We start from the raw sequence: 15,793 nt of genomic DNA on the forward strand, positions 1-15,793 counted from the left end.
TTAGCTCTTGTTGCCCAGGCTGAAGTGCAGTAGCGTGATCTTGGTTCACTGCAACCTCTGCCTCCCAGATTCAAGCAATTCTCCTGCCTCAGCCTACCAGGTAGCTGGGATTACAGGCATGCACCACCACGCTTGGCTAATTTTTGTATTTTTAGTAGAGACGGGGTTTCACCTTGTTAGTCAGGCTGGTCTCGAACTTCTGACCTCAGGTGATCCACTGGCCTCGGCCTTACAGGCACGAGCCACCGAACCCGGTCTCCCCTCCCCTCCCTTCCCCTTCCCCTTCCTTCCTTTCTTCCTTGTATCCTTCCTTCCTTCCTTCCTTCCTTCCATCCTTCCATCCATCCATCGTTCTGAAAACCCATTTTCTTTTTCTCTTTTCTTCGAGGAAACTTCAATTCCTTTATAAATTTTCCAAGATCTCTCGGAAATTCCAAGAGAATTTTCAAGACTTTTTTCTTGTTCTCTGATTTTTTTCTTAAGCAGCCTGTTCTTCTTTCATGGTTATAATAAATTCTCATATCTCTCTGAGGTATAATAAAATCCAGCTGCCAGCATTCTAAGAGTGGAATACAACAAGAGGACTGGGGGTTTTAAAGTTCATTATGCAAACTTTCATTTAATTTTCCTATTCTTAGTATGATAACTTCTATCTCAATTGTGCCTGGGTTCCTGCAGTCATAATTCCCCATATTTTACCCTCTCCAGAGAATAAACATCTTATCTTCTCCTGAAACTAAGCAGAGGCAGTTGTCTAGCTGCATGAAATTGAGGAAAGAATAGCTTTATGTTCACCTCTTCACTTCCAGAGTGCTTTATGATGTCAATTTCTGGGTCTTTTAGGAGTGTTTTTCTGAAGCAAATTAGGTTGCTTCTTAGCTATTCCCACTGCCCATTTAAGATTCAGCTTTTTGCAGTCTTACTGCTTGTTCATCTGCTTTCCAGTTTCCAAAATTTTGTGACTTCATTCCTTCTCTCATTTTTATTCCTTGATGGGCTTATGTTTTAAGGATTCTCTTCCATCATTAGTGGGGTGGAGGGAGATAATGGAGATACACCAAAGTGTTTAATTTGTTGCCCTAAACTAGATCAATTTTATATGAGAATTTACCCCCTTAAGAAAACTTAACTTTATATATTTTAGTCAGATGTCACTTGGTTTATAAAATACGTTTCCTTGGGAGGCATAGGTATGAAAATTTCATTAAATCCTCAAGGGGTAGTAGTGAGTTTGGTTTCATATACTTCTGACAGGTGCCTGGAGTTATGTGTCCTAAGTTTTACATATATTAAATATATAATAGTGGAAATCTATAGGAGTTGTTCTAAAGTACATTATGTGTTATTATATTATCATGTAAGATAGTCTGTATTAGTACAGTAGTAGGTTTAGCTGACATTGACAAAAATCTTCAAATAGCAGTGGCTTAAATAATATACAGATGTATTTCTTTCTTATATAAATGAAATCCAGAGGGGATCAGACCAGGGTTTGTAAAGAGACCCAAGATCAACAGGAACTAAGCTCCTTCTATATTGTTGCTCTGCTGTCCTTAAGCTGTGAGTTCCTCCTCATGGTCCAAAATGGCTACTTGAACTCCAGTCATTATATTCTAATTTCAGCCAGCAGGTAGAAGGAAGGGAGAAAGGTCACATCCCTTCTTTTTAAGAACACTTTTTTTTTTTTTTTTTTGTTTTGAAACTGAGTTATGGCTGAACTACCTGAGCAGGAGGCAGGTTGAGTTTGTGGCTGCCGGTGGACACCTTTCCCCCCCTTTTTTTTTTTTTTTTTTTTAGAAATTGCATGCATTACTTCTGCTTATATCCCACTGGCCAGAAATCCATCATATGGCTATACCTAATTGTAAAGTAGTCTGGAAATGTGGTCTTTATTGTAGTTAGCCCAGCAAAAAAAAACCGGGTGTCATTTTACAAGGAAGAAGGAGGGAGTGAATGCTGGGAGGTAAACAGTAACTTCTACCATAGTATCTAAGATTTGGTATGTAGGAATAGGATCCCATAAGGACATATGGTTCCTGGAAGTAGAATGCACTGCAGAACAAAAAGAAGAGGCAAAGAGGAAGAAAGTAGAGTTTTATGAGTAGAGTAGAGCACATGAATTATCCAGCCAATTATAAATGTTAAGTAAAAAGGGCCTCACGATAAGGGAGGAAAGGAAACTTGTGTTGGGATAAAGAAAACCCTGAATTGGCCAGGCGCTGTGGCTCACACCTGTAATCCCAGCACTTTGGGAGGCTGAGGCAGGTGGATCACCTGAGATCAGGAGTTCGAGACCAGCCTGGCCAACATGGAGAAAACTCGTCTCTACTAAAAATACAAAACTTAGCTGGGCATGGTGGCAGGCACCTATAATCCCAGCTACTCGGGAGGCTGAAGCAGGAGAATTGCTTGAACCTGGGAGGTGGAGGTTGCAGTGAGCTGAGATCACGCCATTGCACTCCAGCCTGGGCGACAAGAGCGAAACTCTGCCTAAAGAGAGAGAGAGAGAGAAAAAAAAAAAAAAAGCCGTAATGAAGGGTCTGAAGACAGGTGCTACTCTTGGTTCTTATAATTATAATTCTGTGCAATTATGCAGCTGTCTTACCTCCTTTCACCTTAAAAAAATCACTGTGTTGAGGAGCATCTAGTAGTGAATGCAAAGACAGGAATGCCCTGGGAGGTGGGGTTAGTTTCATGTCCATAGGTTTGCTCTGCAGAATCAAGATCTGTGGGATCCAGTTAAATTTAAGAACATGAGCTAAATTCTCAGTATTTTAAACACAACTTCTTGTTTTTTACTTAACATAATTAGCTGGATAATCTTGGAAAGTTTTCTTAACTACTCTTGGTCTTACTTTGCTTATCCATGAAATAAGATATTAGATTCCCAATGCCCAAACTGTGACCAAGGTGCCTTGGGGTGCTACAGTTAACTCACAAGGGTGTTGCAGGACATTTTAAAATTTCAAGGGAAATAGAATGATACTTGAAGTTTTTCAGACACCAGGCAAAACAACAGCTTGCAACAGTTCACAACATAAGCTCACACTACATGTCTTTCGATGCCATCTCTTTGTAAAGCTGGATTTTTGGCCATTGCTGTGATAAAAAACAAGTACTAGTTAGAAATCAGTGTGGAAGAAGAAAGAAGAGAGTGCAATTTAATTCCAAGGTTTGAAATGTGAGCGCTGAACAGGGGTACATATCTCATTAGGAAGTAATTGTGGCTGTTTAGAAGTTAAGTAAAAACATGATTTGCTTTTAATTTGTTTGTGTGGGTATGTGTGTGTGTGTGTGTGTGTGTGTAAGACCACCCCGTAAGTTATTAGAACCCAAATACTTACTAAGTGTTTGGACCTAACTACTTAATTAATGAGACTGTTATTTCTTTTGGCCTAGGGACACTATGAAAAAATTACTAAGACATTTATAGTGGTATGACCTGGGAAAGTTTGGGCACCTCTGGTCTAGATAATCTTTAAGATTTTTCCCAAATTGCCTTATTTTATAGCAGCTTCCAGCCCCAGAACTATCCCTAGAAAATGATTAACAGGCTAAGGATGTTACAGGAAAGAGAAAGCTAGAATGTGACTCAGAGAAGTAGTCTGGGCTGCAGTGCACACCTAAGCGTAAGGACAGTCTAGTTCTGACAACTTTTTCATGGAAGTGTGTGGAAAGTCTCTTTCTAGACCACTCTTTGATCACAATTTGGATCATCTTAGGGGAGTATGTGCCCCAGAGACTTTCCTTCCTATTTTTAAATTTAGAGTTAGGTTACTAACTATTAAGAATATCTCCCTCTTGCTGAGATAGCTTACCTACTGGGTCACAAGATAGATTCTCAGCCAAGGGGTTGTTCCTGGCAAGTTAAACTGGAACTTGGAATACATTTTCATGTAGAACAATGTTACGAATATTTTATATAGTTCAATCAGTCCAATTTATAGCATTTATCAAATGTTCAGGAATATGTTTATGACATTTAGATTTTTCGCTTTCTGTGGATGAAACATCCAAGTGACTTACCAAAATCTTTTCCTGGAAATGCTTATTAAACAAACTGATTGCACCATTAGAAGCTTTCTTACAGTACCTTTTCCAAACTATTAACTTTATGAAAGAGGCCAAATTCCCCAGAGCAAACAACCAATCAGAACTCTGGAAAAACTAAACAAACTTTAATGTTCAGATATGCTGACTGATTAGAAAAAGAAAATTGTGTTTATATCAAGAAAGATTTGAATGGTTTAATGAAAATATTAATAATAATGAGTTGCTAAGTTGCTGCAGGTTTAAGAAGCATTCCTTTGAATTGGTTTCTTAATCATGTAGGAACTCATTCTGAATGCAGAAACCATTCTCTTGTATACAGCAGTTTAGTCAGTGAGGAAACAAGAAAATTAGGTGTTCTTTCTCCAAATTAAACAAATAATGCCAAGCAGATTTGGATGTGCAACCCTAAGCAGACACAGATGTAGGGCAAATATTTTCACCATGACCATTCTGCTGTTTCTGATTATGCGTTGGAATTTTAGATGTCATAAATGAAGCATCTTTTTTTCAACTGAATCAATGTGGCTAAGAATAAACATAAATAGGGTTCATATGATGAATCTCATTTAAAATTATTTAAATTTTTTCCTGAGATGTCTATTTTTCCATTTTATTATTATTATTATTTGAGATGGAGTCTCGCTCTGTTGCCAGGCTGGAGTGTAGTGGCGTGACCTCGGCTCACTGCAACCTCCACCTCCTGGGTTCAAGTGATTCTCATGCCTTAGCCTCCCGAGTAGCTGGGACTACAGGTGCGTGCCACCACCCCCAGCCAATTTTTGTATTTTTAGTAGAGATGGGGTTTCTCCATGTTGGCCAGGATGGTCTCGATTTCTTGACCTCGTGATCTGCCTGCCTCAGCCTCCCAAAGTGCAGGGATTACAGGCGTGAGCCACCATGCCCGGCCTATTTTTCTCGTACTTACAGTAAACCTGGTACTTTCTTATGCTAAAGAGAAAGATATGGAAGTTTAACTGACATATCTATAAATATCTTATTACATGTGTAATATATTTATATACCCTATATTGAATCAACATTTTTTTAGGAGAAACATTGTGTTGCAGTTAAAATCAAAAGCACTAAATTTGGAGGATCAGCTCTTTGTAGTCTATTCTGCTACATACTAGCTATTATCTTTGTCAAGTAATTTACCTTTTCTGCTTGTTTCCTTATCTATAAAGCACTAAAATTGATTTTGAGGCTGGTCACAATGGCGCACGCCTGTAATTCCAGCACTTTGGGAGGCTGAGGCAGGCAGATCACTTGAGGCTACGAGTTTGAGACCAGCCTGGACAACATGGTGAAACCCCATCACTACTAAAAATACAAAAATTAGCCAGGCCTGGTGGCAGGCGCCTGTAATCCCACCTACTCGGAAGGCTTAGGCAGCAGAATTGCTTGAACCAGGGAGGTGGAGGTTGCAGCAAGCCGAGATGGCACCTCTGCACTCCAGCCTGGGCAACAGAGCCACAGAGCCAGACTCCATCTCAAAAAAAAGATTTTGATTGTATATAGTACATATCCCATATACTAGTTCTTTTTTTTTTTTTTTTTGGAGATGAAGTCTCGCTCTATTCCCCAGGCTGAAGTGCAGTGGCGTGATCTCAGCTCACTGCAAGCTCCGCCTCCCTGGTTCATGCCATTCTCCTGCCTCAGCCTCCTGAGCAGCTGGGACTACAGGCGCCCACCACCATATCCGACTAATTTTTGTATTTTTAGTAGAGACAGGGTTTCATCTTGTTAGCCAGGATGGTCTCGATCTCCTGATCTTGTGATCCGCCCGCCTCGGCCTCCCAAAGTGCTGGGATTACAGGCGTGAGCCACCACGCCCCACCTATACTAGTTCTTAAAATTTCACATTTAGTATTCAGGGGTTCAGTATGAAGCCAGATATTTATATATTTTACTTGCTGGGTGTTTGCCTCCTCAACTCTTTTCTTCCAAGTTTATTTTCTAGAAATTTCTTGCTCAGGTTTGGAATGGGATCTATGGTGCTACCAGTTATTTAAAGGCTGTAAAGTGACATCAAAGGGTTGAGGAGGTAAAATGTGTGACTAGGGGTTGAAATCCTGAATACATTCCACACATTGTCTTGCCGCATTCACAGGGAGGCCTTTAATTAAAAGACTTGAGTTTTACAGAATTGCAGAAAAAATTGCTTGGTCAGCAATATGCACGGGTAAATGTTCCTGATGTTGCTGCCTCTGCCTCTCAACCCTTTTCCCCTTATGTTTCTAACTGCCTGTTACTACTGACCTTGTAATAACCTCATATTCTTGATGGTTTGGCAACATTTAAGAATGAATGTTTCTGGAGGACATCAATGGATTCCAAAAGTCAAAAAATTCCCAGACACATTACAAGCTGGAACTAGTTATAGAGAGTTACTGGGTCCTTGAAAGACAGTATTACAGAATAAGAGGTAAATCCACCTTAATCCTGGGGTGCTGTATAATGCAGACAAATATAGGCCTCAACTTCCAACAAAGCAATAAACATATATAAGGAAATAATTATAAATATCACTCAAACATGGCATGCACTAAAGGAAAACACAGTGAAGGCTGCTGAACCTAAAAGTGATGTTTTAAAAACCAGCTCATTTACTATAAATACTATGAATTGGATTCTGCTAGTATGAGTAAAAACTTGCATTACACATCCCAGGGGCCCCAAACATGAAAGCTTTAGCTGTCTTGGGATTAATCAAGATCATACCAGCAAATGTGCAGTCTTTTTACTGTGTGTGTTTTTTTTAGTGATTTGCCTTCTTGGCTTACTCACTAAGGTTTGCCTGTTTTTCCTCATTCTCTACTGTGTCTTTACACAGTGCTGTCTCTGACAGCAAGCTGGATAAATCATCAATTGCATGCTGATGAGCTGGTTTGCCTTCTTTTGCCAGATTAAATCAGGACAGCCTTCAGTTTGAAAAAGGAGAAGATATTCTGTGCGTTAACCTCACACCTTCCCTTCCTTTCCTTTGTCTGAGGGCTTTTCCATTCCAAAACTCTCCTCTGCTGTGTCCCTAATTTAGGACATGTCCTTTTCTTCATCTTTTCTGCCAGGAACATAACTGTTTCATTGTTCTACCAACTTGTTTTCTTGATTGTTTTTACTGATCTTATTTGGTACAAAACTTTATGAAAAGTGAAGTAGAAAGTCTACTCATTCACATTCTGAGACAAAAACTCATGTTTACAAATTCAATTTTTCTGTAAGATGGTAATAACAGGGAGAAAAAAGATCCATAAACTAGCATTCCCAAAGTTGTTTTGAGAAACACATTCCAGAACCTTTAATATGCTAATGTACATTGTAAATCTCCATGAAAAGGATATTGTATCCTGCATTTCCCAAATTTTAGATGATCAATCCTTGTTTCCAAAGAATTTTCAATACAGTAGTGTTTCCAGGCACAATACTCCACTAGAAATATCATATTCCACTTTCCTACAACTTATGTTATCATTTTATATGTAATTTGGTAATTAGTCATTATTTTAAGGAACCCCAGACCTCACATCTTTTTTTTTTTTTTTTTGAGATGGAATCTTGCTCTGTCGCCCAGGCTGGAGTGCAGTGGCACGATATCGGCTCACTGCAAGCTCCACCTCCCGGATTCACGCCATTCTCCTGCCTCAGCCTCCAAGTAGCTGGGACTACAGGTGCGCACCATCACGCCCGGCTAATTTTTTGTATTTTTAGTAGAGACGGGGTTTCACCGTGTTAGCCAGGATGGTCTCGATCTCCTGACCTCATGATCCGCCCGCCTCGGCCTCCCAAAGTGTTGGGATTACAGGCGTGAGCCACTGCGCCCGGCACATCTTTTTAATAGTGTTCTTTGTGGGGGAAGTTGGCCTGAGAGTTCATGAGGATTCATTGCAATTTGAACACATTAAAAAAATTTAACCTCCTAGAAACCTATAAATATCTATTTAGATAGGACAACTTGCTTCCACTTTTATACTCATTTCTACCTTAAAAAGTTTAGACAGAGGTATGGATAGACTTCAATATTTTTTCTATTCTTATTTATTTAATATTTTATGTACAATGGAGAGAAGGAGGCCATAGATATAAATGCTGAATTTTACCTGCCAATATGAGTCTTGTGATTTGTCAATATTTCAGAACACTGCTCTTGGGGCTGAACATGTCACGTTAGTATACAATGAAGCTTCCTTTCTCTCCCAAAATACGTTCTGTATCATGACTACATCCCAGTCAAGGCCTCAGTCATCAACTTTAAACCTACAAGGTCACCTGGTCATCTTGTGATTACAACAGCAGCTTTACTGCTTGTAATTGTCTTACAGCTGTGGCAGGTCAATGGAAAAATGTTCTTTAAACACCATAAGCATCTGATTGTGCAATACCTAAATGAGTGTCATTGATTATTCACACTGCTGGCTGGTCAAAGCTAGGGAGGTAATTAGGGCTTTCTGTGTGGATTATCCACTGAGAAAAGGTCAAATAACTACAAACAGTGCCAACAGAGAGGAGCCACCAAGGACTGCAGCATCCATGATCAGTTAAGAAATGCTAAAGCAAGGCTTAATAATGATGTGCTTATGCCAGGTTCTACAGAATGTGATCATTCTGTCATAGAAATCCAATGAACCATGAGTGATGGCTACTTTTTCCCTGGAAGCACTGCTTCAGGTCCCTGATGCCTATCAAACAGATTTGTCAGAGAAACCAGACTGAGAAGAATTTAAAAAGCATGGCTTTCCCTCTTGTCTTTTTTCTTTAAGTCAGGAATAAAGGACTTTTGGCTAACAACCATTCTTCTTATCTCCCCTTTAAAAGCATCACAGTAATATTGTTTTCGATATTTTTTGATAAAATATCCCATCAAATGGCTCATGTTGTGGGAACCTGAAACCATTCCTTTGCTGATTTAAATTAGGAGCTTGGAAAAAACCCTCTTTGAACTATAGTTCTATTTATAGTAGTAGAATGCTGAAAACATGTTTCAGTTTGCTGAAGGGGCTTTCATATTTTCCAAGTTTAAGATATTTCTGCTAAATCCACTTAGTCATACTTTGAACTAACCTCCATTCTTCATAGTGTTTGAAATTCTCAAGTTAAATCTTCCTTGTTTTAGTTTAAATTTTGGTTTTTATCAAAATGAAGATATTCTGGGAAAGCCAACCATTTAGCCATTTTTCATCCAAGCATAAATAAAACAATTTGAAAGTCAGTTTTGAGAAGGCATCAGGGAAATGATATTTGGGAAGTAAAATAAGTGGTTGGAGGGACCCAAAACAAACATTTTTGGGTTACTTCTTAACAATGCATGAATTATACTAGTATAGTGGGGGAAAAATGCTGAGAAGTAATTGAGAACACTAACTTTGTGAGGGTTAAAATCTTGGTTCTATCACTTACTCTGTGATATTGGGCAAATCAATTACTCAAACTTTCTCAGCCTTAGCAGTGGGTAGACAGAATTTTTTAAAAAACTATCTTTTATCAGAAGCCAGTGAAATAGCAGGTAGGAGATGAACAAACCAAGAAAACAGGGACTCTGAAAACAACTCTGTCCTTGTAAAATCACATCTGTCAGGGCTGTCTAAGAAATAAGAGTTGTGACCAATGATCCTCATATGGGGACAGCTCCTTGGGCCAAACTGCTGAGTTAGGCTTTGGGTTCTCTGGTCTCCATTGCCTATCCTTACTACACTTGCTTTAAATCTGAGCTTCCAGAATCTATGAGACTTCAGTCCTGTTTGATTATAGCTTAAGCTAGAGAAAAAAATCTTCAAACCTAGGGGTGGGATTTAATGGTGGGATTTCAGGTAAAATAACAAAAGAGATATTTTGAAGCAGGTACCCCAACTCAATTTCCCAGTTAACTACCACCCTTTTTTCTCTTGTCTCAAACTGGAAGACTCCTGGGTTGACAGAAAGAATTGTAATGAGAATAAAATGAGATAACATATGTGAAGTACCAGCACAGTGCCTGGTATGTAGTAAGGCTCAAGAATGGAGAAGCTAGAAGCCTAGGAGAGACAGAAAAATTTGCTGTTAAAATATTGATATATTTGTGTTTCTGAAGTATTATTTAAAAAATTTTGTAAGTTCTGAATGATAGAGTTGTGAGAGTTGTCTGCTATTCTGTATGAATTCCCTCCACTGATCATTTAAATGAGGGATTATCTTGTTTTCCCCTTTTAGACTGAGGATTAATTGTTGAAAGCAAAGATGGAATATATAGTGGTTCTGGAAGTTAGACTATCCAAGGTACATATTTTTCTATATTTTGTAACAAAGAAATTTTCATTGCTCAGCAATAAGAGGAAAAGAAAATAGAAACAATGTGGTTTAAATGGTAAGTAAAAAATTTATAATTCAGGTTTCTATTATCTTTAAGAATATATTAAAGATCAAATAAAAATGTTTTAAATATTTTGTTTTAGTTCACAAATAAGATGAAAAAATTTATATTTTATATTTGCATTATTGTAATTTGTGAGAAGAATACTGTCCTAGACAAAGGTATTTTTCTACCTTTGGACAGCCAGGGCAGTTTCTCCCTGGCTTTAATGGGCTGCAGTAATGGGAGCATGGTAAAGTGATTTTCTGTTGCCTCTATACCTGTTACTGTTTCTGGGGGCTGATGGAGCAGGTGAGTGCCTCAGGACAACAGTGATAGAGTGATAGGGAGGAGCAGTGGGAAGGAAGAAAGAAAAGAAGAGGGAAGAAGCAGAAGACCCAGTTTTCATCTCAGCCTCGTCTCATATTAGTCTTCTAGCCCCAAAAACATTGTAAAAGGAGGAGGTTTGGTGTTGTTGTTTTGTAACAGCTTTGTTGAGATATAATTCACATACTATAAAATTAATCTTTTAAAAATATACAATTGGCCGGGTGCGGTGGCTCATGCCTGTAATCCCAGCACTTTGGGAGGCTGAGGCAGGCGGATCACGAGGTCAGGAGATCGAGACCATCCTGGCTAACACGGTGAAACCCCATCTCTACTAAAAAAATACAAAAAATTAGCCAGGTGTGGTGGTGGGTACCTGTAATCCCAGCTACTCGGGAGGCTGAGGCAGGAGAATGGCATGAACCTGGAAGGCAGAGCTTGCAGTGAGCCGAGATTGTGCCACTGCACTCCAGCCTGGGCAACAGAGCAAGACTCCGTCTCAAAAAAAAAAAAAAAAATACAATTAGTGGTTTTTATTATATTCATGAAGTTGTACAAATGTTACTCTTTTCTGGTTTTAGAACATTTTTGTCACCCCAAAAAGAAATCTTGTACTTACTAGCACTCATTCCTCATTTTTCTTCCCCTCAGCCCCTGACACCCATTAATTTACTCCCTGTTTCTATGGATTTGCCTATTCTGGACATTTCATGTGAATGGACTCATATAAGCTGTGGTCTTTTGTGTCTGGCTTTTTTTGCTTGGCATACTGTTTCCAAGGCTCATCCATGTTGTGTTATTTGTAACAGTACTTTATTCCTTTTTATTGCACAATATCATTTTATCTACAGATACATCACATTTTGTTTCTCTACTTATCAGTGAATGGTCATTTACTTTTTTTTTCACTTTTTGGTCATAATGAATAATGCTGCTGTGTGCATTTGCAGACAAGTTTTGCATGGACATATGTTTTCATTTCCCTTTTTTTTTTTTGAGATGGAGTCTCACTCTGTTGCCCAGGCTGGAGTGCAGTGGCGCAATCTCAGCTCACTGCAACCTCCACCTTCCAGGTTCAAGTGATTCTCTGCCTCAGCCTCCCAAATAGCTGGGATTACAGGCACCCGCCACCATGCCCAGCTAATTTTTTTGGTATTTTTAGTAGAGACAGGGTTTCACCATCTTGGCCAGGCTTGTCTTGAACTCCTGACCTTGTGATCCACCCGCCTCAGCCTCTCAAAGTGCTGGGATTATAGGCATGAGCCACCATGCCTGGCCTCATTTCTGTTGAGTAAATACCTAGGAGTGGATTTGCTGGGTCATGTGGTAACTCTATGTTTAACATGTTGAGGAACTGCCAAGCCATTTTCTAAAGTGGCTTCACTATTTTACATTCCCTCCAACAATGTATGAGGGTTTCAATATGTTTACTTCCTCATCAACACTTGTTATTGGTCTTTTTAGATTATAGCCATCCTAGAGGGTGTAAAGTGGTGTCTCCTTTGGTCTTGGTTTGCATTTCCCTGATAGTTAATATATAATAGTTGATTGTCTTTTCATCTACGTATTGGCCATCTGGAGAAATAAAAGAGACAAGGTTTATTTTCAGTGTTCTTCAACTTTTAGGGACTACCCCGTAAAGGTATTATAATCCCTCTAAAGTCTTGTTTTATCAAGGTGTATTTTAGGCAGGTCCAGCTGAGAGCTTTGCATCCTGAGGCCTCATCTGCATAGGTCAGTAGGAAAAAGGAAAGAAGGTGGAAACAGGAGGCCTGAAGTGAAGAGGTGCCTAACAGCTCACATTTGTCATTTGAAGAGGTAAGGCGCCTATGAATGGGCTTAGGTTAATGTCAGTATCCAAGGGGTTTAATCTGATGTTTAGGACACAGTAGCACAAACCTCTAGTGAGGAACGGTTATCCTCAGGGCATCAGCCTGATACGGTAGCAGGAGACACAGAAGGAGAAGAGACCATGAACATACAATAAGCTCATCCCTCTTCTGCTCAAGGAACCCAAGTAATTACAAAACTTCAGCATATGTTTTGCATTACACATGTGGCTCTGTCAAAAATGATGGAGTGGTATCACTTTATGTCTCTTTGAACTAAATGAGAGAGAGAGATGAGAAGTAAGTAGGGGAGAGACCGTATTTGATTTTATCTTTCTGCTTAACTTGTGTTTTCAATTTATAAACCAATTGGATACAAAATACTTATTACAGAACATGATTGTTTCCTTTTATAATAGAGGAGTTGATCAACAGAGTGGTTTCTTGTGGTTATTAGAATCTTTGTTCAAATAAAGCCAAGTAAGAAAAATGGGTTGGGCCACATCTGTCAGAGGGCAGAGGTAAGAAATAAGTAGACAAAGCACAGTATCAGAATGCATTTGACTGCAAGAAATAGAAAAGTCATCTGTACAGGCCTAAACAAATGAGCTTCATATTTCTTACATAATAAGAAGTCTGGAGGTAGGCAGTTGCCTGAGTCAGTTCAGTAATTTAATGATTTCAGGGCCAGCTTCTTTGTCATTTTCCTGGCCAGAATATAGCTACTGCGGCTCCAGTCACCATGTCTGTGTTCAGAACAAGAAGGAAGACAGGTGGAGACATTCTACTTGTGGAGTCTTATCTTTTTATCAGGAAGAGAGCCTTCCCTAGTGGACTTTCCCTTTGTCTCCTTGGCCAGGATTCAGTCATGTGCCCACTCATTGGCGAATCCCTCAGGAAAGAAAAGGAAATTACTATGACTGATTTATACCAATTTCAGCTCATTCCTTGTTGTTGAGGTAGGGGTCTACCCTTCCTGAAATCAAGGGATCTCTGCCAAAAACCTGAATACAGATTGGAGTTTTATTACCAGGGAAGAAGAGAGAAACATTTCCTGTTTAGACTAGGCACAGTGTGGCTTATGTGCCAATGGATCAAAAAGTGGCTGCACACCCAGATTCAGGGTGGGGAGACTCCTGAAAACTTAGTACAAGAAGATTCACAGAACTCTGCACATTAAACTAGAAGGTTGTGCCTGGCTAATCTTGCACTCCAGTGTCTCCATTGCAGAGTCTTATGTGGTTCTTTCTCACTGCAAACTAAAGATGAAGGATTCTTTTGGGAGGCTGAGGTGGGCAGATCACTTGAGGCCAGGAGTTCGAGAGCAGCCTGGCCAACATGGTGAAACTCCGTCACTACTAAAAATACAAAAATTAGCAGGGCATGGTGGCAGGTGCCTGTAATCCCAGCTGAGGCAGAAGAATAATTCTAATCCCGTAGTCCTAGCTGAGGCAGAAGAATCACTTGAACCCGGGAGGTAGAGGTTGCAGTGAACTGAGATCATGCCACTGCACTCCAGCCTGGGTGACAGAGGCAAGACTCCATCTCAAAAAACAAAATAATAAAAAAAAAGGATTATTCAGCCAGTGCATAGCCCACTGCCGTGGGTGGTCTCCTATGCTTTTTCTTTTTCTTAAAATTTGTATTATTTTAATTATTTTTATGTACAGAAAACTCAACAGCGTGCATTTAACCCAGTTTGGTGCAAGTTCTTTAGCCTTTGCCTTTTCAAGCTTGGCAATGTGAGCCACAGATTTGGGACCCAGGACATTGCCTCCCCAGTGATGGCAGATCTCATCGTATCTGTTGTTGTAATTGGTCCTGATAGCTTCCACCAGCTTAGCCAAAGCTCCTTTGTCTTCCGAGTTCAACTGTGTGAAGGCCACAGTGGTCCAGGTCTTCCTGTGGACTATATGTCCCAGTCTTGCCTGCCTCTTGATAATGCAGGGGAAGAGACCCCCATTTTATGACACAAGGCAGGCAAGAAGACAACCAGCTTGATGGGATCCACATCATGTGAAGTCACCTCCAGTTGAGCCTTCTTGTTCTCCACCAAGGTGGCGACGGTGTTAACTCCTGCTTGAAGGACAAGTGGTCTCCTAGTGGGGATGTCTACTTTGCTGGAAGCTTTCTTCTCAGCCCGGACCAACAGCCTGTGCTTCTTCGCTTGCTTTGTCTTTCTCTTTTATGGTCTGTAGTTGTGGGCTAGCTTAAGCGACTGAGTAGCTGTTTGGCGGTGCAGGGCCTGGGTGAACTGGTTAATTGCAGGAGGCACTTTCAGCCGCTTATAGAGGATGACTCTCTGCTGCTGCAACCTGATATAGTGGGACCATTTCATGAAGCAAGTGAGGTCTCTTTTGGGCTGGATGTCCTGTCCAATGCCAAAATTCTTAGGCCTTTTCTCAAACAGGGGATTCACCACTTTCTTAACCTCCTGCTGCTTCACGACAGCAGGGGCCGGAGCCACCTTCTTCCCCTTGGCCTTCTTTCTTTTCAATATCTTGGGCACTCCTGCCCTTTTTCATTTTCTCTCAGCTGCCAGAACCTCTTAAGGACCTAAGAAAAAAATAGGTAACATATTTTGGGCTCTTACTGTGTACTGGGCACTGTGCTGAGCACTTGGATACTATTAGTTTTATCCTTATTTTATACTGGAGAAACTGTAAGTTCACTTTCTTAGCCTGGGGCCACAATCACTCAGGAACTGTGGACTTCTCTGTTTCCCTGGTTAGGAGCTACCAGTCTACTATTTGGTTCTTCCATTTCCAATAAGCTCAGTTTCTGCATCCCTATCACTTTATAGTGTTTCTCAGAGTATTTTGGAAAGGCTACCATGTAAGTATAAGCTGACCAGTCATACTATTAAGTGGCAAGGCCAATTCTTGACTTTCAGAGTCTGTGCTCTGAAAAACTGTGTTTAGCTATCTAATGTCTCCAAAGAGAAGGCCAATAAAATGGAGATTGAGAGGGCTAATCTAAATATCCAGCACATGGTGTTAAACCTTACAGACTGCAATAGACAGCAAATGTATATTTAACAAGGGCTTTCTGAAGATATAATACCTGAAATTTAATGCTAATAGGAGAGTTTTCATATTTTGAGGAATTTTTGTGGGGCAGCTCTCTGGAGGACAAGCACACAGCTTGTCCAATAAAAGCCTTTCTGGCGACTTCCTTCAATATAAGCCACATTAGCTCTCAAAGAAATGATAATATAGGTGATTATTCATTTTTCAAACATCTCCTTGAACTTATCAGAACT

At 40.0% G+C, this 15,793-nt stretch overlaps 1 protein-coding gene and 1 pseudogene across 1 annotated transcript in view; one reads left to right on the plus strand and one right to left on the minus strand.

The window, feature by feature from the left end:
- The window catches only part of SKAP2 (src kinase associated phosphoprotein 2), a 360,207-nt gene that overhangs the window by 55,342 nt on the left and 289,072 nt on the right, over positions 1-15,793 (plus strand). The window lies entirely within an intron of this gene.
- Positions 12,259-15,723, minus strand: LOC105533760 (annotated as a pseudogene).

This window comes from Mandrillus leucophaeus, unplaced genomic scaffold (genome assembly GCF_000951045.1).
Source record: "Mandrillus leucophaeus isolate KB7577 unplaced genomic scaffold, Mleu.le_1.0 Scaffold128, whole genome shotgun sequence".
Taxonomy (NCBI): domain Eukaryota; kingdom Metazoa; phylum Chordata; class Mammalia; order Primates; family Cercopithecidae; genus Mandrillus; species Mandrillus leucophaeus.